Genomic DNA, 25,267 nt, shown 5'->3' on the forward strand with positions numbered 1-25,267 from the left:
CACTCCTGCCAGGCTAGCTCCTTCCTACTAGGAAACCACAGACACCCACAAGGTGGCCCTTTCCCCAAATCTCGCCGTGAGTAGAACTTCTAGAATGTCTGCTCACACCCGTCAAACACTGAACCGGGCCCCAAGTGGGTCCAACTTCTGGCCACTTCAGCCATGAGCACTGAGACAGCAGCTATCGTGACACACAGGAGGGTTCTTACAGGAGAAAAAAGGAGTCATGGGTGCCTGGGTGGCTCAGTTGGTTAAGCATCTGCCTTTGGCTCAGGTCATGATCTCAGGGACCTGGGATCAGGCCCTGCACTGGGCTCCTTGCTCAGAAGAGAGCCCACCTCTCCCTCTCTCCCATTTGTTTTGTTTGTTTGTTTGTTTGTTTGTTTGTTTAAGACTTTATCTATTTATTCATGAGAGACACAGAGAGAGAGAGAGAGAGAGGCAGAGATACAGGCAGAGGGAGAAGCAGGCTCCATGCAGGGAGCCCATCCTGGGACTCCATCCCGGGACTCCAGGATCACGCCTTGGGTTGAAGGCAGGCACCAAACCGCTGCGCCACCCAGGGATCCCTGCCCACCCCCCACCCCCGTTTGTGCTCACTTTCTCTCTCTCTCTGAAATAAAATCTTTTAAAAAGGGGTGGGGGAGAGGGAAGCAGTTATCCTAGGGACCCTGGGGGCCAGAACTGCACACTTCCTAAACTCACTAAGCTATGGTTTCTCCTGAGGCCTAAAAGCTACCTTTCACAGCAAAACAGGTGACTGTCACTATCCCGTGAAAGAGAGCCTCTGCCCTAGAGTCCACTTCTCTGTGATGTTCTAGAGCAGGAGAGCTCAATTTCAGACCAGCTTGCCCCAACCTCCAGTCAGCACTAGCTGATCAGCCAGCTAAAAGTCTTAACACTCAATCAATCAATCAATCAATCAATCAGTAAAACTCTTAACAATCTGCTGAGGCCCATCCTGGGTTGTCCATCCAGTCTTACAGATGCCAATGCTATCCCTTTCTTAACACAAAAGTCACCCCTAACTCTGGGAAACGAACTAGGGGTGGCAGAAGCGGAGGAGGGCGGGGGGTGGGGGGGAATGGGTGACGGGCACTGAGGGGGACACTTGACGGGATGAGCACTGGGTGTTTTTCTATATGTTGGTAAATTGAACACCAATAAAAATTAATTTATTAAAAAAAAAAAAGTCACCAAGGAACACTAAGAAAACACTAATCACAGCAAGAAAACACTAATCCCCATCACCCCACCCTAAAAGTTATCAATAAAGTTCAGATCTCAGACTCCACTCTGGAAGGAATTCTCTCTCATTTACTAGGTACTCCCCAGGGCCTGAAATCTGCATATTTAACCAGCTTCCCACATGAATCTCATCCAGGTGTCCCAGGAACCAAGCCTTGAGGTGCCTGAGGCCTTATTCTCAGATTTGCCTCTATAACTCATGTCCAGGGGATCCCTGGGTGGCTCAACGGTTTAGTGCCTGCCTTCAGCCCAGGGTGTAATCCTGGGGTCCTGGGATCGAGTCCCATGTTGGGCTCCCTGCATGGAGCCTGCTTCTCCCTTTGCCTGTGTCTCTGCTTCTCTGTATCTCTCATGAATAAATAAATGGAATTATATATATATATATATGTATATATATATATATATAAAACTCATGTCCAGTTCTGACTTCAGTCTCTTACACTATTTCTTTCTTTCTTTTTTTTTTTTTTACTTCTCCTAAGTCAGCTTAGGAGAAGTGAAAAAAAAAATCTAATTCTTAAAGGGATCTGATAGTTACAGGGCTTGCTGATATATATGTATTTCAGAATAAATATATATACATATCACACATCCCGTGTTCACACTTACAGGAAGAGTAACAACATACTCTATCACCTATGTGAGTAACATATTATATTGTATCCATTTCCTATAGATGAAGACATGTGAGTTACATTTGAACCTGAAAATTCCTGGCTGTGCAACTGTGAAGTCTGATTTCTCTTTTCGCTGCATAAACAAAGCGACGCATGCACACACTCTGTCTGGGGACACCAGACACGTCCCCTCACCTTGATCTCCACAGAAAGTGAGGGCCAGCCCTAAATACGCTGTCACTGCCTGGACACATAATGTATCACCATAGCACAACCCACCACCACTGTCTGCGGAAATGTCTGAGTGATGTGCCTTCAACCTGTCATTGGACCACAATGACCTCAATTTTTGGAGAAGTCAAGTCAAAACTCTACCCTTATCTTCGGAGATCCAAGACATATTTATGCATCAGCCCTCCTTCAACTTACCCGTAGCCTTCGAGAAAGTCTGAGAAGGCCATCACAGGCCGTGTGCCTCCCCTGCCCCCCACCACCCGCCAATGTCCCCAAGTCCACCCCCATCTATACTCACGCCATGACTACATCCCAGAGATGTCCAAGCACTGCCATGGGCTATGGCGAGTGACTGATGGGGCATAGTCAGAGCAGCACCTCACTACATGCTCCCTGGAAGCTGAGGCAGTACAGAAACTCCACACTTTCTCCAGACTCGGGTCCTCCCACCCTGCCTGCCGTCTGATTCTCAGGGTGGGCGGCAAGAGATGGGGCGGGCAGGCTCCCAGGATTCTGAAGCCCAAGAATCTGAGATCACCTTTGCCAAGGTCCTCCTTCCACAGAAAGTCAAAGCAACTTGCACAAGGTCAGCCAGCTCTTGAGTGACTGGTCTCCCTCTCCTTTCTGGTAACCAAGGGCTCGGGCTAATTTTTCTTCATATGCACTCATCCAACTCGCCAACCCTCTTCCTCAGCTCTTTCTGGAGGAAAAGAGCCTGAAAGATGATGTGTATGAGAAAGGATTCCCGGCAGTTATGGCCTAGGGGGTTCTGAGGGGACAGGGGATCCTCTGTCCAACATCCTACACCTCTGCCACCTTCTTTGGCAGGTATCAGTGACTCGGTCTTAAGCTGGTCTTAACTAGTATAGAACTTTGGAATCTCTGAGTTGTACGCCTGAAACCAATATAACATTGTATGTCATGGATACTTCAATAATAAATGTTTACGAAAATAGTCTTAACTAGCAAATGACACAGGAGGGAGCAGGAAATATCAAAGGCCCTTCACCCTTCTCCACCTGCCTTGGTCTTATTCCTCTTTGAAGAGGAAAGCCCCTTCTGGTTCCCAAAACAGAGCTAGTTCAATCCCATGGGATACGCTACCTTGAGAGTCATGTTGGAATTTTTTTAATGCATTTGTGTCCTCCCCCAGACAAAAGTTGGTTAAGACTTGTATCCCCTTCTTCTGAAGCCACTGCTTGGTGAATCGTAGATTCTCAAAGAAAGAATCAACACATTAAGAGCTATTTTCTGGCCATCAAGGTCTGCCTGCACTGCAAATACTTACATATTAATCTCCCCATCTCAGGTTTAAAAATATGGAGTTGTTTTTTTTTTTTTTAACTCCCAACGTAATGAATGAGTTTAAATATTAGAAGTTGAAATTATTTAGTAAATCATTTCACCTGCAAAGTTTCTATTTGCATAACATTAATTCATGATGGCAGCTAAAACAAATTCATCACATTCCGTATATTAGAAGCTGATTTATGTAGGAATTGAAAAAAATCATGAGCCCAAAATTATGTTGACATGACGTACATGCTCAATGGAGAAAGATTTTTCTCTTTCCTTCTTTTCCTTTTTTTTTTTTTTTTTTTAAGTCATCCAAACCAACTGAATTATGGTGAGGAGGGAAAGGATTTGAGCAGAGGAAGGAGGCGAAGGAAATGAATAATGCTACGCCTCACGTGTGTGGCAGGCTCTCGGTGAGCACAGACACACACTCTCCGGTTATTAATGTCAAGTATGCCAAAGATACGCTGGAAAATCATTACCATTCATCGCCACTAACCGCCATTAAATTTCAATCAATTCAACTTAGCACAAGTGTACTTGAGCGGCCCTTACAGTTCCTTATAAATGTGGCTCAAAAGTCGGGCTGACTTATTGCATTGTCCACCGCACAAAGCAGCACTGCTAAGCATCTGCTTGGACCCGGGGACGGATGCTCTTTTAACATCCTAAAGCATTCAGAGATCTTTCTCTTTCTGAACCAAGAGGTTTCGAATCCTCACAGGTCAAGACGAAGTGGGGCGGGGGGGAGGAGGGGGTGCGGACTATTCGGAGAAACCAGCACTCGGTTCCTGCCTTTGGGGTGGGGACAAGGCAACGGGACGCCTCCCCGGGTGTGGGCGGTCTCCCGACGCCTCCCAGGAAAAGTTCCTGACGCCCCCCAAAGTTTGGTAGCGTGGCCCCCGGTGTCCTGGCTCCGGCGAAATGCTCTCAACCCACGCCCCAGCCCGAACTGCCCTCAGCACCCGGGGCCCGGGCCCTGGAGGGCCGCCGGGGGCGACCGGGAGGTGCGCGCGGGCCAGGTGCGCGGCCAGGAGCGCGGGCCAATGCGCGGGCCAGTGCGCGGGCCAGGTGCGCGGGCCAGGTGCGCGGGCCAGGTGCGCGGGCCAGGTGCGCGGGCCAATGCGCGGGCCAGGTGCGCGGGCCAGGTGCGCGGGCCGGTGCGCGGGCCAGTGCGCGGGCCAGGTGCGCGGGCCAGTGCGCGGGCCAGGTGCGCGGGCCAGTGCGCGGGCCAGGTGCGCGGGCCAGGTGCGCGGGCCGGTGCGCGGGCCGGTGCGCGGGCCAGTGCGCGGGCCAGGTGCGCGGGCCAGTGCGCGGGCCGGTGCGCGGGCCAGGTGCGCGGCCGCGGGGACCCGCGCGCTCCGGGGCGCTCGCCCGGCGACAAAGGCGGCGGCGCGGGCCCCCTGGGATCCGGCCCGCGGGCTCCCTTCCCGACTCGCCACGAGCACTGTCCCGCCCGCCGCCGCTCGCCGGGGGCGGCCGGTGCGCCGCCTGGACAATGTGGCCATTGTTCCGGCGCCGCAAACCAGGCCGGCGGGCAGGTGGGAGGAAGGCGGCGCGGCCGGCGCGCGGGCACGCGGGGCGCCCAGGGTCCCCCGGACGCGGGCACGGTCCCCGAGGCCTGGGCGCGCCGCCTCCCGGCCAGCCCTCGGCGGGGCGGCTAGGGGCGGGGGAGGGGAAGGGGAAGGGGGCGTGCGCGGGGGAGGGGGAAGCGGAGAAAGAGAAGGGAGAGGGAGAGACAAAGAGGGTGGGAGACGGAGAAGGGAGAGAGGGGGCGAAATGAAGCCGCAAAAGAGGAAATGGGGGAAGAGAGATGTTAAAAAGGATCAGGGAGAGAGGGGGAGGGGGAGGGAGCAAAAGGGGAAGGGGGGAGAGAAAGACGAAAAGGAGACAAAGAGGAGAGAGAGGACAGGGGAAAGAAGAGTAGGACAGGGAGACACAGACAAACATATGTGCCATGGAACTGTACCACAGGCTGCCCAAGAAGCCTCTGGAAAGAGCAAGAGTTCACCCTCTTTGGTAGAGGGAAGCGGTTCCAAAGCCAGCCGAGTCAGCAAAGTGTAATCACACCAGGGGCTTTGCTTAATTACAGGTTTGCAAGCGGGGCTGGAGGAAAAGAGATACTTAACTGTGTCCCCGGGAAGGCCCAGGCAGGGACTCCACTGGTTTGTAAAGACTGGGGAATACAAATATCCCAATCTCCACCCGACCCGGCCCTAAAGCCCCCCGAGCCGGATTCCTGGAGGCTGGGGCTGGGGTCTGAAGCATGGTAGACTCAGGCTGACCAGGAACAGCCATCCTGTCGGTCCAAGCTTTGAAATGTTCAGTTGGGAAGGGAATCCCAGGCTCCCCCACCCGTGCTGGTCAGCGGTTGAGGCCACAGGCCTGGGGAGGCCCCGCCTCAGCCAGCAGCAGGGCCACCCTCCCTCCTCCTCCGCCTCCCTCCGCCCAAGGGGGTAAATCAATCCCGTGCTAATGAATAAAAAGTCCCCTTTATTTCACTGCTGTTTTTGCTTCATTAAATTTTCCACAGATTTGCAGAGAAGAAAACATAATCAATAAACCTTGACAAAAGTGAACGTGTGAAAAAGGCCAGAGAATGGAAAAGCGAGATAAAAGTGATATCCGATCACAGATTTCAGCAGCAGATGACGAGCTGGGGGGCTGCTGAAGAATCTCAATGGACCATCACCCTTTTGCGGCTTTCCTCCCCTTTGCTGAAACTCTTCATTCAAGACAATAGTAAATGCACTAAAACTTTTTTCTTATGCTAATGCATGAAACCGGGCACTCACTGTTAAAACACACTTCCCAGCAACCTGTTTTTTTTTTTTTAACAACACACATGCACACACACAAAACCACATTGACTTACTTGATTTAAAGCAAAAAAAAAAAAAAAAAAAAATTCAAAAACGGTTTAATAGGTACTCTTTGGTCACATCTTACTGAGTTATTTCCCCCATTTGCATGTTTTTAAAGAAACCAGAATCGGCACACAAACAGGATTACTGAGGATGCTTTTGTTGGTGAAGGACTAGGGAGAAATAAGATATTAAACCCAAAGAAAGTATGCTGTTCTCCTTGGTGCATCTGTTCAGGGTTTTAAACACAGTTTTGTGGGTTAAGGATGTTTCTGTCACCCTCAAAATCTAAAAACAACCAACAATGATTTGTTTATTTTTTTAATCCCATCTTCCACAGCAAACACTCAAATTAATTTTAGAGAAAATGAGTAATATTGAGTCTGGTGTCCTGGGTTTATTTGAAAAACCACAAAGCTGCTGCCCTTTGCCAACGGACACTACCGAACACCAACATCCCCTTGCCTTCTGGTCTTTTAAACAAGCTCCAAGAAACAATTACAGAGTAGCTCCCCCACGGTCTTTAGACTCCACCAATGAGCCTCGTTCACCGAAATTGCTGCATATTCATTCTGGTTGTCGGTACAATCACCTATTCCGCCCCCGAATTTTCTGGAATCTGAGAATAGTTTCTCTCTTTGGCATTCTTCACGTGTTTCATTTGTCCGTGCCTCTGACACTTACTGAAAAGAAGAAAGGGTGGGGGACTGCTTCCCTGGGGTTCCCTTTCAAAGGGCCTTGGCCCAGCGGGAACAGCTGCAGATGTCCACAGCGAGGTCCACCTGGCCTGCCATCCCTCAAGCGCCAGGGAGTAGGCGCTGGCACAGGTAGAAACCGACCCCCACCCCAGTCTAAAGAAGCAAGACTGGTTTGCTCCACCCCCCTCAAGCCGGCGTCATGAGTGAGCGTCACTCAGATGAAAGTAAAGCCCTGCTGAACACACACTTCCCCAAGAAAAGGCAAGCTGCCCTATCCCTAGGGTACATAAGGATGTAGGACTCCGTTCTGAGAGTTAACAAGCCAGCAGGGTGTGTAGGGGTCACACGGGCTTTCAGAGTGCACACGACAACCTCCTGGTCTCATTTAAAGGGAATTGCTGGCATCTGTGGGGCGAAGCCACCCTCCCCCTCCTTCTCCGCCCCAGAGTGGCCGAGGGAGGCCCTGATGGAAGAGGGGTGTTTAGTAGACAAATATCCAATTTTGTCTGCCTGCCTGCTGAATCCCCTGGTTTGCTAATCCAGCCCTACGGGCTGCACTGTGTACAGGACACTTGTGGGAGTACAAAAAGCATGAAGTATTTGTGTATTTTTCAGTCGGCAGTGCAAACAAGCCAGCTACAGTACACAGCCTGCAGGACCCCCACGGCCGGGCAGTGAGCCGCTGACCAGCAGCTCTGCGGCCCCCTCTTCTGACTACACAGCTCAAAGGACTTCCTCTGTCCAAGCTCCCCCCACAAGTCGGCTGGAGCACCCCTGAAAAAGTGGAGTGGCACTCCAGGAGGGCCTCATCTAATTTCACACACACTTCAACGTGGGCCAAGTCCAAAGCTCCCTCCAAGGCCACGGCTAAGGGGCAGTGTGAGCTGGGGAGCAGCTGGGGAGGGGGGGGGGATTCTGCTGGAGGAGTCTGAACACTCCAAATTCCCCTCAGAACAATTCCCACGGAGGACAAAAATATCTCTACTGGTCCCACCCTATTCCTCTGTAGCCTGGCTCCCCTATGGAGGGGAAGCGGGGGTTCTCTCTCTCAGCCTCACCCACTGATGTTGAAAACAGACTGCTCTGACCACAGTCTCTTGGATGCCAGACCTAGGGCTGGCTGGTTCACCCGAGGGCTCTATCTCCTGGGCAGGTGGGCTCCTGGCCTCCAAGGAGATCTTCCTGCATTAGTGTAAATCCCCCCCCAGAACCACTAAACAATCTCCCGAAATCAGCGGATTTCTCAAAGCAGAAGGAAAACACAAAAGCATCCCAAAGATTACAAAACATTAACTGACTCTGAAACTCTCGGCCAAGTGACAACTTTCCTCCTGTCCGGCTTTGAATGGAATTTAAGTCCGGGAGAGAACACCTCCAGAATTTCCTGTAACCTTCAGCCCTGGAGGGGAGAGGCAGCGAGGCTAGGAAAAACGAAAGCAAGAAAGCTGAAGAAGAGGAGCAAGAAGTGCTGTGAGAGGCTCCAGCAGGGAGGAGGCCTGGAAGGCACGCATCTGCAAGTCTACATTCTAGACCTGCCGCCCCAGGGGGGGCAGACCAGAAGCTGGGAAAAGCCTAAATAAAGAACATCAAAATTAAAAGCAGCCAAGCGTGGCCTGGGGACCCTCCCCTCCCCTGGGGGTGGGGGGGGGCAGGGAGACCAGCCCAGGTAGCTACACAATGAATTCCCTCCAGACTAAGCCACGGGCAGAGCAGCTCCCAGGCCCGGGGAGGCCTGCCCCCAGACACTGGGAAGCCGAGAGAAGGAAACTCTCAGCCAAGGTAAGGAAATGGGAGGGGAGGGGGCCTGTAGGTGAGGTGGCCAGAACAAACAGATCTCATCAGGGGGACTTGCGACAGGTCCGCCTATCCCTGCGCTTTCCACCGCTGTATATTTTGGATTTCACAGTTTATTTACTTTACTTTTTGGCACTGAGCCCCCTGAGCATGCCAATACAATATTTGTTTAAACACTATTTTATGCCGCTTGCGAGGGAAACGTTTACTTTCAAATTCTCCAACATCCCCCAGAGCCTCGTCTGCAAACAGCATATGAGCGTTTTACAACTGCTCCCTTTATCTGAAGCTGTCGGGATTAAACCTTCACACGCCCGGCGAGGGCGGCGGGGCGGGGGCCCGGGACTCCGCCGCGGCCACCGGGCTGCAGAGCCGCGCCAGGGGCCGTGCACGCAGCGGGATGCCCGGGCGCGGGAGGGCAGCGCGGCGCGCAAGACCGCCCCCGGGGCCCCGCACGGGACTCGGGAGGGGTCTACTTTGCCAGCGGGGATGGACCCAGAGAGAGCCAGAAATAAGGAATCATACAGATGAGAGGGGAGCGGGGAGAGGCACCCTAGAAAGGACGGGGGGGAGGGGGCTCGGGGCCCGCAAGCGCCCCCGCAGCTGGTCACCCGGGGTGAAGCGCGCCGGCTGGGTCTCGAGCTCCTCGCGCTGTAAAAGTCGGGTTTCCTAGGAAATGACAGCAATTACCGCCGGGGCTGAAAAGGCGCCGAAGAGGGTGGACTTCCAGCTCCCCGGCGCGGCGGGCGCGCTCACACTCACACACACACACACACACACACACACGCTCCCTTCCTCCACCCCTCCCCAGCCCCCCCGCCCCCTCCCCCGTCCGGGAAAAACGCTCCCCTCTCTAAACCCTTAATAGGATTGGCGCCCAACTCTCTACGCGCCTCTCCCCATCCATCACACACAGATCAAGTTGCAGTAGTGGATTTTTCAAATTCCTCAGCAAATATACTTGTTGAGAGATTGGCCTTTGGGGGGTTGGGGGGGGGAGACGATGAGTGGGGGCGGGGATGAAAGTGAGGGGTGGGGGGGACCCGAGGATGGGGCCAGGGATTACGTGCGGATCCCTCCGAGAAGTCAAGCGGATCTTGGGGCGGAGGACAGGGGAGGAGGAGGAGGAGGAGGAGGAGGAGGAGGAGTTGGAGGGGAGAAGCGAGGAGGGAGGCCGGAGAGGAGAGCCTGACCGAGGGGAGGGGGGCAGCAGGGCCCGAAGACGGGGTGGAAGGAGCGAGGAAGAAAGGAAGGCAGGGCTTGACGAGGACGGGGAGCGCGGGGAAGTACACTTTACAAGTCCACAAGTGGCTGGCCGCAGCCCCGCACACGCACACGCACACGCACACGCACACGCTCTCCCCAGACACGCTCCCCTGCCCACCCCGGGAGCTCCGCAGCATCCCGCCCCCGGCGCTGCCCGCCGCCTCCGCAGAAGCAGCCCGGGACCCGGGCGCAGTGGGGCAGGCTGGGGGCCGGCCGGGCGCTGCGCCCGGACAGGACGGGCTCTCCTCCCCCAGGTGGGAAGGGGGATGCGAAACCGCCCCCCGGACACGGCTTGCAAGCCCCGGACCGCCGATGGTCCCCGCACGGTTTGGCCAGAGCCCGAAACGGGGCCGCCTCGCCAGCCGCCGCCCCCCTCCCCCCAAGCCCGGCGGCGCGGGCCCCCGGCCGGGGGACCCTCGGGATCGGCGCAGCATCCCGGTCGGCCCGGGCTCGGCCAGGGGCGGGGGCACTTCGCAACGCCAAGCAAGCAAAAGAAGGCCAATGCAACTTTACCGAGGAGACAAAAGTTTGCCTCTAGCACGCAGGTGGCCTCCGGGGCGCCGGGCGGTGGCTTCGGGCCCCCATCCCAACTTGGCGGCCGCGGCGACCCGCGGCGGGCTGCGGCGTCCCGGAGCTCGGTCCGGCCGAGGCGGGGCGGGCCGGGCAGGGAGGGGCCCGAGAGGCGGGAGGGGGCCCAGCAGCCCGCACCGCGCGCAGCCGGCAGCTCCCTAGGCTCCCGCGCGCCGCGCCGCCCGCGTTCCCTCCTCCGGCTGCTCGGGCTCCCCGGCGCCTCCTCGCCTTCCTGCGCGTCCGCCGCCGCCGCCGCCTCCCGCTCCTCCTCGAAGTCTCATTGATGGGAGTTTGAAAAAAAGTCCGCGGAGCCGTGCAGCCTCGGCTGGCGAGCGCCGGCTCTCCTGCAGCCCCGCAGCGCCGCCGGCAGGCGCAGCGCCCCCGCGCGCACGGCCGCAGCACTGCCCCGCGCCGCGCCCCCGCCCCGCCCCGCCGCGCCCCGCCCCGCCGCGCCCCGCCCCCGCCCGGGGGACCCGCGGGCCGGGGGGGGAGGGGCGGCCGGCCCGAGGAAGCACACCTACCCCGGAGTTCGAGCAGGGAACCCAGGAACGCGCCAGTTTCCAACACTTTTTTTTTTTTTTTTTTTTAAGGCGCCGGGGTGGGGGTGGGGGTGGGGGTGGGGGCGCTAACTCAAGTCAGATGCGCGCGGGAGCGGAGGCGCGGGCGCTGCTCTGTTTCCAATCTCCGAGATCACCCGCCCGCCCCACCTCCCCGTTCCCCCTCCGCCCCCCTCCGCCGGGAGATGCCCGGGTCGCGGGGCCCAGCCGCGCGCTCCTCCGGGCGCCGGGGCGGAAGCGGGGGACGGGAGGCGGGGACCCTGCGCCACCCCGCGGCGCGGGCAGGTGCCGGGGTCGGTCCGCGCCCCCCGCCGCCGCTCCCGCGAGTCGCGTCCGAGCGCAGGCAGGCGGGAGGCGAGAAGCCTTCTAGGTTTGGGGCATGTGTGCTTTGCAGGGAGGGTTTTTGTTTGTTTTGTTTGTTTTTGTTGTTTTTTTTTTTTTTTTAAGAGACTCCGCTCTAGCTGCCACAGCCAGATGGAAGTAATCAGAACCCAACAACAACAGAGGAAGAAGGAAGAAAAAAGCCTCACCGAAGTTTGGGCCAAAGTGTATATGGGGGGGTGTGTGAAAGAACTTGCTTAAGCAAACTGGGTGACTAGCTCTGGGCCCTCGAGCCGCACCGCTGCTCAGAACTGAGCGGCCCGGCTTGCACGCAGAGCATGGGAGTGGCCGGCTAAAGTGGCCCTCAGCTCCTCGGGGGCCACCCCTCTCTCTGTGCTGAGGGTTCTCACCCAAAAAGTGCCTACACTTTTGGCACAAAAGTGTAACCAAAAAGTGCCTACACAAACACTATCTGCTGGGTGACAGGTGATAATTCCTTTACATCTATCCTACAAAACTCTGAGATTGGTTTCCCCCTCTCCATTTTACAGATGAGAAGACTGAGGTTTACAGAAGTTAAGCAACTTGCCCAAGGTCAGAGCGATGGACCCCATCTTCCGTGAATTTCAGTGGGTTGCACCAGGACTTCAACTAAATTGGCCCAGGTGAGAGGAGTGGGAGCATCTCTCCCCTCAGCCTCCCTTCCTACCGTTGCGTCTTGTCTGGAATGCAAGACAAACAAAGGCTCAGAGAGGCAATTCTACTCTCCTTGTGGGGGCGTGACCTTCACGAGCCCATTTTTCTGATACAATCCCTTTTGGTGGGTAGCTGTCTCCATATACCATTGACCATTTCCCCAACTCTATTTTTCACTTTTTAATCATAGAGGGAAGGAATATTAGGGTCCCCGTTCCCTGTCACCCTGCCTTTCTTCCTTTCTCCTTACATTCACTTATATGAGAGAAGTAACAATTTCTTCTTGACCTAGAGGGGGAAAAATATGCAGAACAATATTAGAACAATTTGATGCTAATTTTGTTTTTCACAAATAGGCTCTCCAGATGGGGAGAAAAAAACCCACAGGGTTTAAAAAAAAAAAAAAAAAGCAAAACTTGCAGAAGCCAATGCATTTATTAAAGGGAAGAAAAGTTTGAAAGGGGCTTTTTCTTTAAATATGATCGGATTCACCATTCATTCCTCCATGCTATTTGTTTAAATTCCTGCTGAGCTTTCAGAACACAGACTCCAAGGAGACAGAAAAAGTAAACTCTCCCTCCCCTCAATGGCCATATTTTAATGACCCTATTCATATCTGTCCCATGAAATGTGGGGAATCATTTCATGTTACTGGAATATTAGCTTCATCGGCTGATTACTTCATTATAAGTTTGTCTCTGTTGGTTTCCTTGTGTTGTTAAGTTTGTGGAGAAGTTTAAACAAATCAACATTTTGGGATATTTCCTTTTTCTCTGTTTTTCTTCTCAGACCGGCTCAACTCCTGTTGGAATCCAGGCACTCCCATAACCTTCTCTGGCTTATTTTGGCAAGAAGGTGGCTGTTGAGATGAAGATGGAATGTTTTCGGTTTGAGGAGAGGCAGTAGACACCATGCCTTAATCGGTAGATGGTCAGAAGTTTTGGCACTGAAAAAAGCAATGAGGTTTGGAGTGGAGGCAAGTGGCACAGCAGAGAAAGCCTTCCTGTGAGCATTGGGATACCAAGTCTGGTTTCAGATCTGATCCTTAATGAATGACCTTGGGCAAGTCCCCGTTCACTCGGTTGGCAGCATTCTGCGCGCCAGGCGTCGTGCTAAGTGACCCAACATCACCGTGAGCCAAACTGGTGAGAGTCCCTTCCCCTCTCGAGCTTAATGTTTCATTAGTAACCACGAACAAATATATGATCAGAAACCGGGTGAGGAAAAAATGCAAAGTGCGCTAAACTGGTGCTTGGTGACCTGAGCTGTCACGGGAGGCGGTGTGGGGCTCAAGGAGGGCATTCCTGAGGAAATAGTTTTCACCGATATGAAGAAGGAATGGAGTGCAACAAAAGCAAAAATAGAGAACATTACACTAAAAAGCTGCACAGCAAAGGAAAAGACAGAATAAAAAGGCCTCCTCTGGAGTGAGAGAAAATATTTGCAAACTACAATATCTGCCGAGGAGCTCATTTCCAAAATCTATAAGGGACTCCTAAAACTCAAGAGCAGAAACAACATATAACCCAAGTAAAATATGGGCAGAGGGGACACCTGGGTGGCTCAGTGGTTGGGCATCTGCCTTTGGCTGGGGGCATGATCCCAGGGTCCTGGAATCGAGTCCCATATCGGCTCCCCACTCTGCCTGTGTCTCTGCCTCTCTGTGTCTCTCATGAATAAATAAGTAAAATATTTTTTAAGTGGGCAGAGGCCCTCAGTAGACATTTCTCCAAAGAGGATGTTCAGAGATGGCCAACGAGTATGTGAAAAGGTGTTCAGCATCACTTGTCATCAGGGAAATGAAAGTCAAAAACCACAAGGAGATGCCACCTCACATCCCTGAGAATGGTTAATGTCAAAAAAAATGAGAGATAACAAGTATCAGTGAGGTTGTGGAGAAATTAGAACCCTTGTGCACTGTTGATGTATGTGGGAATGCACAATAATGTAACCATTATGGAAAACAGTATGGAGTGTCCTCAAAAAAACTTAAAATAGGGGCAGCTGGGTGTCTTAGTGTTTGAGTGTCTGCCTTTGGCTGGGGTCAAGATCCCAGTGTCCTGGGATCAAGTTCCACATTGGGCTCCTTGTGAGGAGCCTGCTTCTCCCTCTGCCGATGTCTCTGCCTCTCTCTCTCCATGTCTCTCATGAATAAATAAATAAAATCTTAAAAAAAAAAAACTTAAAACAGAATATGATCCCCCAATCCCACTTCTGAGTATATATCCAAAAATATTGAAATCAGGGTCTTGAAAAGATACCTGCACTCTCCAGTTCATTGCAGCATTATTCATGATAATCAAGATCTGGAAACAACCCAAATATATCTCGTCAGATAAAGGGAGAAAGATAATGTGGCATATACATGCCACGAAATATTAGTCAGCCTTATAAAAAAAAAAAAAAAAAAAGAAATCCTGCCATTTGTGAACAACAGAGATCCACCTGGAGGAAATTATGCAAAGTGAAACAAATCCAGCAGAGAAGGACAAATACCAGTCAGTTCATCTAATAGGAGGCTAAAATAGTCAAAGTAGAGAAGTAGACAATAAAATGGTATTTACCAGGCGATGAGGATGGGGGAAATGGGGAATTCAGTGGGTAAAGTTCCAGTTATATGAGAGGAACAAAGTTCAGAGATCTGCTCTACAACATAGTACCTATAGTCAACAATCAGGTGTGTAGTAAAAGAATTCAAGAGGTTAGTTCCCTTGGAGAGGTCCTCTCCCTCGCCAAAAGAAAAGGGGCACAAGGAAACTTGTAGAAATGATGGATATATTTATTACCTGGATTGTGGTGATAGTAACACAAATAAATGCATATATCCAAGCTCATCATATTTATACATTAATTGTGTACTTATGTATACCAATTATACTTTCATAAAGCCGGGAAGAAAGTAGAAGGAATGAGGGAGGGTTAACTAAGAGAGGGAAGAGAACACAAAGGAGACTGAGTGACAAGAGAATCTAGCCCAGGGACACCTGGGTGGCTCAGTGTTTGAATGCCTCCCTTCGGCCCAGGACATGATCCTGGGGTCCTGGGATCGAGTCCCACACTGGGCTCCCTGCATGGGGAGAGGCTTCTCCTTCTGCCTCTCTCCATGTCTCTCATGAATAAATAAATAAAATCTTTAAAAAAAGAAAAGAAAAAAATCTAGCCCAAAAGAGAAGTGCTTGTCCCTCACCGCACTAGACAGTGGTCTAGTTACTAGGGTTGTAGAGCAAATCTATCCAAATGCAGTGGGAGAAAACAATCATTTACTACACACAAAGATCCTGGGGGTCAGGATTTTGGACAGAACAGAAGAAGGACAGTTTATGCCTGCTCCACAGTGCTGGGGCCTTAGCTGGAAGACCCCAAGCCTGGCACTGGGGTCATCTGAAGACTTGCCCATCACATGCCTGGCACACAATGCTGGCTACTGGCTCAGGGGGGCGTTGGTTCCTTTCTGCCTGGATCTCTCCAGGTGGTCTCTGTGACTACTTTGGGCTCCCTCATAGCATGGTGGTAACTAGGTTCCAAGAGAGCTTAAGAAGAAATAGCCAGATAAAAGCCTTCCAAAGAGCACACTTCTATAGAAGAAGTAAGAAACACAAAGATGGCTCCTGAGGGGGCAATACTGGGGACAGGTGCACAAGCAGGCCAAGAGGAGCCTTTTATAAAACTTTGGAGGCCACAGCATCCCTCTGCAGCATTCTGTTCATGGAGACAAAGTTCTACCTAGGTCCAGGGAATGGGAAAATAGACTCTTCTTCTTGATGGGGAATGGCAAGATTCTGTAGAGCATATGGGGGCAGAAATGGTGCTGTGGCTATTTTTGGAAATCAAGTCCACGACACAAAACTAAGTGAAAACAGAGAAGACGGTGAAAAGCCCCTGAGGTAGCCCACCACGTGTATTGTTTGCTGGTTTGGCTACAAAGCCCCTTAGCGAGCACTTTGGAACATTAGAAGGAAGATACCCAATCCCTCACCCCAAGGAATCTGCAATCGCATCAAGGCAGACACAAAGTGGCCACAATGGCAGGACATAAGATAGGTGCCCGGCTGGCTCAGTCCGTGGAGCATGTGACTCTTGATCTCAGGGTTGTAAGTTTGACCTTCATGTTGGGTGTAGAGATTACAGAAAAATAAAATCTTTTTTAAAAAATGGAAGGAAGGAAGGGAGGACACGAAATGTATTAAGTGAGGAGTGAGCAGTGGAGCAATGACTGAGGAGCCAGGCGGGAGGACAAATAGCTGGTCAGTGGCTAAGGAGGATGGGCAGTGATGTGTCAATCCCCAACCCAAAGTGGATTGATTGGGGGCAGCCCCGGTGGCTCAGCGGTTTAGCGCCGCCTTCAGCCCAGGGCGTGATCCTGGAAACCCGGGATCGAGTCCCACATCGGGCTCCCCGCATGGAGCCTGCTTCTCCCTCTGCCTGTGTCTCTGCTTCTCTCTCCTCTCTGTGTATTCTCATGAATAAATAAATAAAATAAAATAAAATAAAATAAACAAAGTGGATTGATTATGTGTTATTCTTTCAGGAGTCCTGCGATGGCTCTCAGTCCACCATCCCTCCATCCTGGTATCCTCCCACAGGCTCTGGAATCAGTGACACTGTGAAGTCTAGAATCACTCCTAAGTCTTAAGGCTGTGTCTTCTACTACTGTGCAAATATGTTTGAGGGGCATTAACACAGAAAGTTTCTATAGGATACCTTACCGCTGTGAATGAATGATCAAATTTCTTCCACTGAACAAGTTCATATAGGAATGGGAAACATCAGGATGGCAATGGTGGGGGAACTATTGGGGGACAAGTCCCCGAGGGGTGGGAGGGGTGCCAGGCAGGCCACAGGCAAACACCTATTTCTGATTTTCAGTTCAAATCTTAAGCCGTCTCCCAGACAACATTGTAGGGAAAACAATGTAGAGACGCACACAGGGGATTTGTGCAAGACTGGGAGATGTTAGGAACCCCTCCCCACAGAACCAACCAGTGAAAACCCTTCTCTCTTCCAGAACCTCCCTAGAGGGCAGCTGGGAAAGATTCAAGAGCAGAACCACCAAAACTCTTGATCTAATGCACTCATGCATGCATGCATTCATTCGTTCATTTATACATACACTCATTTGTTCACACTCATTTATCCCTCTTTGTTGAGCTCCTACTATTAGCGTGCACTTTAGAGATAAAAGAGATTAATGAGATAGAGTCCTCACCTACCACCAGCTAGTCCCTGGCTGGTGGTGACCCCACAGGCTCCTGTGTCAGCTCAGAGTAGTGAGGACTCTGGAGGAGGTTGCCATGTGTGCAGGGTGGATGGGAAGAGGAAGGAGAATGAGACTCTCTCCTCAGGAGTTTTTCTCCATCAGGGTCAGCCTTCTCAAGAACTTTTCTCAAGATACATTATGAGTTTGTTAACCAAACTGAAAAAGATGGCATCGTCTCCCACAACAGTTCTCACCAATCACATAGCAATGAAGGCCATTATGGGGCACCCGGGAGGCTCAGTGGTTGAGCATCTGCCTTTGGCTCAGGTTGTGATCCTGGGGTCCTGAGATTGAGTCCAGCATCAGGCTCCCCGCAGGGAGCTTGCTTCTCCCACTACCTAGTACTCTGCCTCTCTCTCTCTCTGTCTCTCATGAATAAATAAATAAAATCTTTAAAAAAAATAATGAAAACCATTATTTCAAGACAATTTTTCTTCTTCCTTTTTTTTTTTTTTAAACGATGCTGCATGCCTAGCATGGGGCCAATGCTGGACTTAAACCCACTACCCTAAAATCAAGACCTGAACCAAAATCAAGAGGCAGCTGCTTAAGTGACTAAGCCACTCAGGCACCCCTCAAGGCAATTTTTTAAAATTCTCAGATACATATAATTAAAATGGGTTGTAATTATTTTAAGATATTAGACTGACTTCCATTTTGATCTCAAGGATAACCTCTCCATGCCCGTAATGTATCAGAGTTGACTCAGTCACCTCTCGTGGAAGTCACCAGGAAACAGTAGAGAGACTAGGAGGTGACCAGTTTCTACTGTATCCACTTCCTTAAGCTGCCTCCATTCCATTTGTTGTCTCCTTCAGAGAGAAAATAATGTGGGAGCTCCTTGTGGACTTCATTAAAGGAACATTTAAACTTGTGTATAGATTATTTCTCTCCTTCAACACCTCCTCTGTTATCCATTATTCTGTTAGTGTTTCAACTTGTCGTTCTTCTTCTGTTTTTTTTTTTTAAGATTTCAAAAAATTATTTATTCATGAGAGACAGAGGGAGAGAGAGGCAGAGACACAGGCAGAGGGAGAAGCAGGGTCCATGCAGGGAGCCCGACGTGGGGCTCAATCCAGGGGACTCCAGGATCACGCCCTGAGCCAAAGGCAGACACTCAACCCCTGAGCCACCCAGGCATTCCTTTCTTATTCTTTTTTTAAAAGATTTTATTTTTGGGACCCCTGGGTGGCTCAGCAGTTGAGCATCTGCCTTTGGCTCAGGGCGTGATCCTGGAGTCCCCGGGTTGAGTCCCACATTGGGCTCCCTGCATGGAGCCTGCTTCTCCCTCTGCCTGTGTCTCTGCCTCTCTCTCCCTCTGTCTCTCATGAATAAATAAATAAAAATCTTTAAAAAAATAAAGATTTTATTTTTAAGTAATCTCCACACCCAACATGGGGCTCGAACCCCAAGATGAGGGCAGCCCCTGTGGCGCAGTGGTTTAGCGCTGCCTGCAGCCTGGGGTGTGATCCTGGAGACCCAGGATCGAGTCCCACGTCGGGCTCCCTGCATGGAGCCTGCTTCTCCTTCTGCCTGTGTCTCTGCCTCTGTGTGTGTGTGTGTGTGTGTGTGTGTGTGTGTGTGTGTCTATGAATAAATATATAAAATATTAAAAAAAAAAAAAAACCAAGATGAAGAGTCTCATGTTCCATCCACTGAGCCAGCCAGGTGCCCCTGACCTTGTCTTTCTAAATGTTCAGTGTCAGAAGTTTGTTTTGTATGTGGGTTACTTGGTGAGCCTCATTTTGCCAGAAGTCATTTGAGGAGAGGCAAGCTCTCGCTGCCTGTGAATGAATTGAAGGTGGGAAGAGATGGCATGGGGCTGTCCCCTCTCAGGCTGTGTGGTGGAGGGTGTCTGCATAGTGGAAGCAGGAAATTGCTTCATGAAGGCTGGATTTGGTCAGTAGCTGAGAATAGCCTATATGAGTGTATCGGACAGCAAGTCTTCCCTCCTCAAATTAACACACAAGTTGGGGCACCAAGGTGGCTCAGTCGGTTAAGCATCTGCCTTTTGGCTCAGGTCATGATCTCAGAGTCCTGAGATCAAACCCTGTATCAGGTTCCCTGCTTAATGGGGATCTTGCTTTTCCTTCTCTCTGTCTTTCCTCCTGCTCAGCCATCTCTGTCTCTTGCTCACTCTTTCTCTCTAATAAATAAATAAAATATTTTTTAAAAAATTAACGTACAAGTCAAAGATTTCCATATAACTAAGCAAAACCAGTTGGAAAATAAGATGGAACAAAAGACCCCAATTCTGATAGCAAAGAGGAAGAAAGCATAAACTATCTAGGTTTAAATATTAAAAGAAATGCCCAAAACCTGGATGAAAAAAAACATAAAACACTACTAGAATTAATATAATTAGATGTGAAAATATAGAAAGATACGTGTTCTTGGTTAGGATGACTCAATACACAAAGGAGTTAGTTCTTTCTAAGAACCAAGTTAAAGCAGAAATTATTGCAAATCAAACCAAAGTATGGTCTTTTCTTGGAGCGGAGGGAAAACAGGGCTAGATAAATCAACAATTATAAAGTTCATTTAGATGGAGAAAGAACCAAGAAGGGCCAGGAAAAATCCTGAAAAAGAAAAGCAATTGGAGAGAAGGAACAGACAGCCCTGTCAGATATTAAAACCTAAAGCCTTGGGGCGCCTGGGTGGCTCAGGCAGTTAGGCGTCTGCCTTCAGGCCAGATCATGATCTCAGGGTCCTGGGATTGAGCCCCAAGTCAGGCTCTCTGCTCAGCAGGGAGCCTGCTTCTCCCTCTCCCTCTGCCTGCCACTCTGCCTACTTGTGATCTCTCTTTCTCTGTCAAATAAATAAATGAATAAAATCCAAAGCCTCTTTAACTGAAACAATCTGATATTGACCAGTGGAATAGAATACAAAATCCAGAAATAGATCCCACTGAGTATGGAAATTTTAATTTTGATAAAGGTGGCACCGTCAATGAAGCGTTGACACATGTACTTTTTAATGAGTTGTAGCAGGACAATGAGAAATTAACACAAGACCAAGATGCCAATTTTCAGTTAACAGACAATATCCCAAAACTGGACAGCATTTTCTGGCTCTTGGGAAACCAGTCACGCTCACACATTGCTGGTGGGAATGCAAAATGGACAACCCCTATGGAGAGAAACTTGGAATATCTAGCAAAATTTTACCCCCAAAAGGGGGTAAAAATACATTTACCCCCTTTTACCTGCCCTCTTACTTCCAAGGTATCTATCCCAGACACAATGCAAAAAGGCGTACGCAGAAAACCAAGACTATTGATAATATATATATGAAAAAAAACTGGCAACAACCCAAATATCTTCATGTCAAGTCAGATTGAATGAACTAAGCACATCCTTTTAATGGAATATTAGCTATAAGAAGCTATAAGAAGGAATGAGGCATATTTCTTAAACTTTTATATACATCCTTAAGTGAAAGAAACTGAGGCAAAGTGTAGACAGTAGACTGCTATTGATCTTGAAAAGAGTGAGACAATGTATGTGCACACAGATATATATATAATATTTTTTTATATCTTTAAGTAGATAAACCATAAAAATGTTTTAAACTATTTAGCGGGAGAAGGAGGGAATAAGATGGAGGGGACTGGGATGAAAGCTAGAATTCTTTTAACACACTTTGGGGTTTTTTTCTTTTTTCTTTTTTTGTATTCATGAGAGACACAGAGAGAGAGGCAGAGATACAGGCAGAGGGAGAAGCAGGCTCCATGCAGGGATCCCGATGTGGGATTCGATCCCGGGACTCCAGGATCATGTCCCGGGCTGAAGGTGGCACTAAACTGCTGAGCCGCCCAGGCAGGTCAAGTATTTCAGATGAAAATTTAACAGAGTGTAAAATACACACTGGATTTCAAAGACAGTCTACCAAAAAATGATATAAAGTGTCTCATGAGTATTTTTTATGCTGATCACATGTTGGAGTGATAGTACTTTAAAAATAGAATGTATATGATGTGTAACATTTTGTATATGTTATATAAAATATGTTATTAAAATTAATTTTACTTGTTTCTTTTTTCATGGGGTAGCTAGAAAATTTTAAATTACATTTGTGGGATGACATTCTATTTCTATTGCATAAAAGGTTTCTATTGCATTAAAGGATGCTATAGTTATGTCTATACATGGAAAATAAAAGGAGAAAAATCCAAGTGTTTGTTCCGCTTTTCCAATCCTAACTGTATCTCAGAGTAACCAAATCATGAAGGAGGTAAGTTTTTCTTTTTAGATGCATTCCAGCTAGTAAATAAAGAAAGGTGCCTGGATGACTCAATTGGTTAAGTGCCTGCCTTCAGTTCCGGTCATGATTCCAGGATCATGATCCCAGGACCCTGGGATCTAGCCCTCATCAGGGTTCCTTGTTCAGCAGGGAGCCTGCTTCTCCTCCCGCTTGTGCTCTCTCTCTCTCTATCAGATAAATAAAAATCTTTATTTTTTAAAAAGCTTGCTTTCTTTCTTTCTTTCTTTCTTTCTTTCTTTCTTTCTCTTTCTTTCTTTCTTTCTCTCTTTCTCTCTTTCTTTCTTTCTTTCTTTCTTTCTTTCTTTCTTTCTTTCTTTCTTTCTTCCTGACAGAGAGAATGTACAAGTGGGGAAACAGGCAGAGGGAGAAGGGAAAACAGGCTCCATGCTGAACAGGGATTCAGACTTGGACTCAATCCCAGGACCCCAAGATCATGATCTGAGCCAAAGGCAGACACTTAACCTACTAAGCCACCCAGGAGCCCCAAAATAAAATCTTTAAAAAAAAATAAAGAAAGAAGAAATGGTGGGAGGTGCCTGGCTGGCTCAGTTGATAGAGCATGGGACTCTTGATTTCCAGCTCATGAGTTTGAGCCCGTGGTTGGGCATAGAGATTACTTAATCACAATCACAATAATAATAATAATGACAATAATAATGACAGAATCAGAATTATCTCCATTTTGCACTTCCCAATGAATTGATGGCTTGGGCTGCTAATGCCCAATCTCAACAGTGGGTGCCATGTGCCTAAGAGAAGTAGATGGCAACGCTATAATTCTTGTTTAAAAAAAAATGTTTAAACCTGTATCTGATCAAACTTCCGATTCTAACTACAATTTAGTAGAAATTTAGGGGACAGAGGTCCATGCTAAACACCATCAGAGAAATGCAATCCAGACAGTGAGAAACCACAAGGAAAGCCACAAGGGGCAGCACAATTCTGTTAATAAATAAATTACGAGAGGGGACAAAACAGTTGGAGAGGGAGCTGTAAAATGTAAAAGATTTAAGAGACATAACAACCCCTGGCAGTGGGGGAACCTTATCTGAATCCTGATTCGAACAATAAGAAATTGAAAGGGAAAAAAAGCATAAGACAGTAGTGAGAGTTTGAACCCTGCCTGGAGAGTCCTTGATGTGAAGAAATTACTACTGATTCTTGAGACCTGATATATATATATCTTGACCTTATGTCCTTAAGAGTCCTTACCTTTTCAAGACACATACTGAAATCGTTACAGGTGAAATTATAGAATGTCTGGGATTGGCTTCCCGATAAATTGGGTTGGAGGGAGAGGGTAGGGATAGAGATAAAACAAGATCAGCCAGGAATTGATACTTGTTGATCTCAACTGATGAATTCATGGGAGTTTCTTCTTGTTCTCCCCATGTTTGAAATGTCTGATATTTTCAATAAGGAAAAGTTGTGGGGGGTTTTTAATTCCGGGGTGGGGGGCGGGGAGAAGAAGCAATGAGAATAAGTCAGGTTTGAGTAAAGAAGGAACACAGCTGAGGTTGTGAGGAGCCTCCTGCTGGTTCCCCACCCCTGCAAGCGGTACCACCCCTCCCCCACCCTAGCCTCCTAAATCACTCCCCGGCTCCTACCTCTCCAGGAGGGCATGCAAGCCACTTCAGAATGGAGTCGAAGCTGTCTCTTGCAGCACACTGCGGTCTTTTGTCCCCCCACCTTTGATATGAGCTGCCTTTCCCTGGAAAGCCCTCCACCACCTTTTCTGCTACAGAGCTCCTCTGCATCCATCAAAACCCTGCTTGCTATTCACCTCCTCTGTGATGCCCTCCTGGACTCCCCTAGACAAAGGGAGACACGGGGTGCCTTGGGTGGCTCAGCGGTTGAGCGTCGGCCTTTAGCTCAGAGCGTGATCCCGGGTCAGGGGATAGAGTCCTACATCGGGTTCCCTGCAGGGAGCCTGCTTCTCCCTCTGCCTGTGTCTCTGCCTCTCTCTGTGTCTTTCATGAACAAATAAAATATTTAAAAAATAATAAAAATAAAACAAAATGAGACAGTCCCCATCTCTTCATAGTGATGATAGCAACACTGTGCTACTGATGTCTAGAGATCAGTTCCCACCCCCGGTCCACTGCCCCCACTCGCTCTCAGAAAGCAAGTTAGTGTTCAGCTCAGGTCTCTAGCTGGGAGGACCACACTTGCCTCTCAGAAGGTTCTCCATGAATGCTGAGCGAATAAGAAGGCCTCCTACCCTGACCAGCCAGCTAACCCTAAACATGGCCTTCTCTAGCTTTCTACTTCCTTTGGCTGCAATGGTTAATGCATCCAACCTTGTTGCATCTCACCCCATTCTCATTTGGGAAGCTTTATTTTTTCACAAACTGGCTGTGTTGGGTGTATTAGATTCACAGGCAATGACACTAGTTTAAAATTCTGAAGTCAGGGTATAGTGCCTTTTTATAGTATGTTCAAGATGACAATAATAACAATAACAATAAGAAGAAGAAGGAGGAGGAGGAGGAGGAGGAAGGAACAGAGGCAGTGCCAGGGCCAGTGTCTCCTGTTGGCAGGGACATTGTATCATTACCTCTGTATCTTTCTTCCCTGGATTGACCGCAGTGCATACTCCCCTGATGGGTGTCAAAGCGGATAGCAGGATGGGAGGAATTACCTGATTCTGATGTCACATAGTTTTAAAGAAAGTGGTGCACTTCACCCAGAAGGAGGCTGAAAAGATACGGTTAAGAGGAAAATGACCCACATGGCTGACAATCGAGCCAGGTTTAATAATATCTGGTCCCTAAATCCAGATAAGTTACAGCACAGAGTATTGTAAGAACTTGCAGGAATGAATGCAAACTTGCACCCTGCAGCTCTCTAGGAGGGGCAAGGCAGGGAGCTTGGACCAGAAAACAGAGCAAGTGTCCCAGGAAATGTGTCTGCTTCTGCAAGCAAGGAGAAGATGGATTCTGACAATGACTGGCCCCGGTGAGAAGTCTGGCTGGTGCCAGACTGGTCCAGGATGGAGAGATGGAGGTAAGCAGAGTTCTCGAACCTGATGGGGAGCAGGAGCAGAGAGACTCATGGCTGGATTTGCAGCTGGGGGTACTTCCCACGGTAGTGGGTGGGGAGTGCTGGGCAGAAATTGCTGCCCTGGGAGCCAAGCAGAGGGCCACCGACAACACAGTCCTCAGCCCCACCTGACTGCAGTTCCGTCACCAACACAAAGACACAGCAAGGCTGCTGATCACACCTGGAGGGGATACAAAGTTGGAACTTAGAACTTGAGATGAGAATCCATTTGAAAAGATAAGACATCACCCCTGAAGAATGAGAAGAAACTGGCAAAATGTATCTAAGATTTTGAGCTTCACCGTGCCCATCTTTTTTTTTTTTAGTTTAGTTTTTTAAGTTTATTTATTTCCTTTTTAAAAAAAATATTTTATTTATTTATTAGTGAGAGACACAGGGAGAGGGAGAGACACAGGCAGAGAGAGAAGCAGGCTCCATGCAGGGAGCCCGATATGGGACTTGATCCCAAGGCCCCGGGGATCACGCCCTGGGCCGAAGGAGATGCTTGACAGCTGAGCCACCCAGGCATCCCAAGTTTATTTAT

General features: G+C 49.6%; 1 protein-coding gene and 1 long non-coding RNA gene across 2 annotated transcripts in view; one reads left to right on the forward strand and one right to left on the reverse strand.

Annotated features, from left to right (window-relative positions):
* Positions 1–10,969, reverse strand: part of GLI2 (GLI family zinc finger 2) — a 255,864-nt gene extending 244,895 nt beyond the window's left edge. The window contains exon 1 of the mRNA XM_072757539.1: positions 10,531–10,969. The gene's annotated coding sequence lies outside the window, so the exon portion shown is untranslated. The remainder of the gene's footprint in view (positions 1–10,530) is intronic.
* On the forward strand, positions 8,353–14,995 carry LOC140598969 (uncharacterized). Its single transcript, XR_012001490.1, has 3 exons — positions 8,353–8,736; positions 12,017–12,130; positions 12,951–14,995. It is a non-coding gene; the product is annotated as an uncharacterized lncRNA (long non-coding RNA).
* The last annotated feature ends 10,272 nt before the right edge of the window (positions 14,996–25,267 follow it).

This window comes from Vulpes vulpes, chromosome 5, assembly GCF_048418805.1.
Source record: "Vulpes vulpes isolate BD-2025 chromosome 5, VulVul3, whole genome shotgun sequence".
Classification (NCBI taxonomy): domain Eukaryota; kingdom Metazoa; phylum Chordata; class Mammalia; order Carnivora; family Canidae; genus Vulpes; species Vulpes vulpes.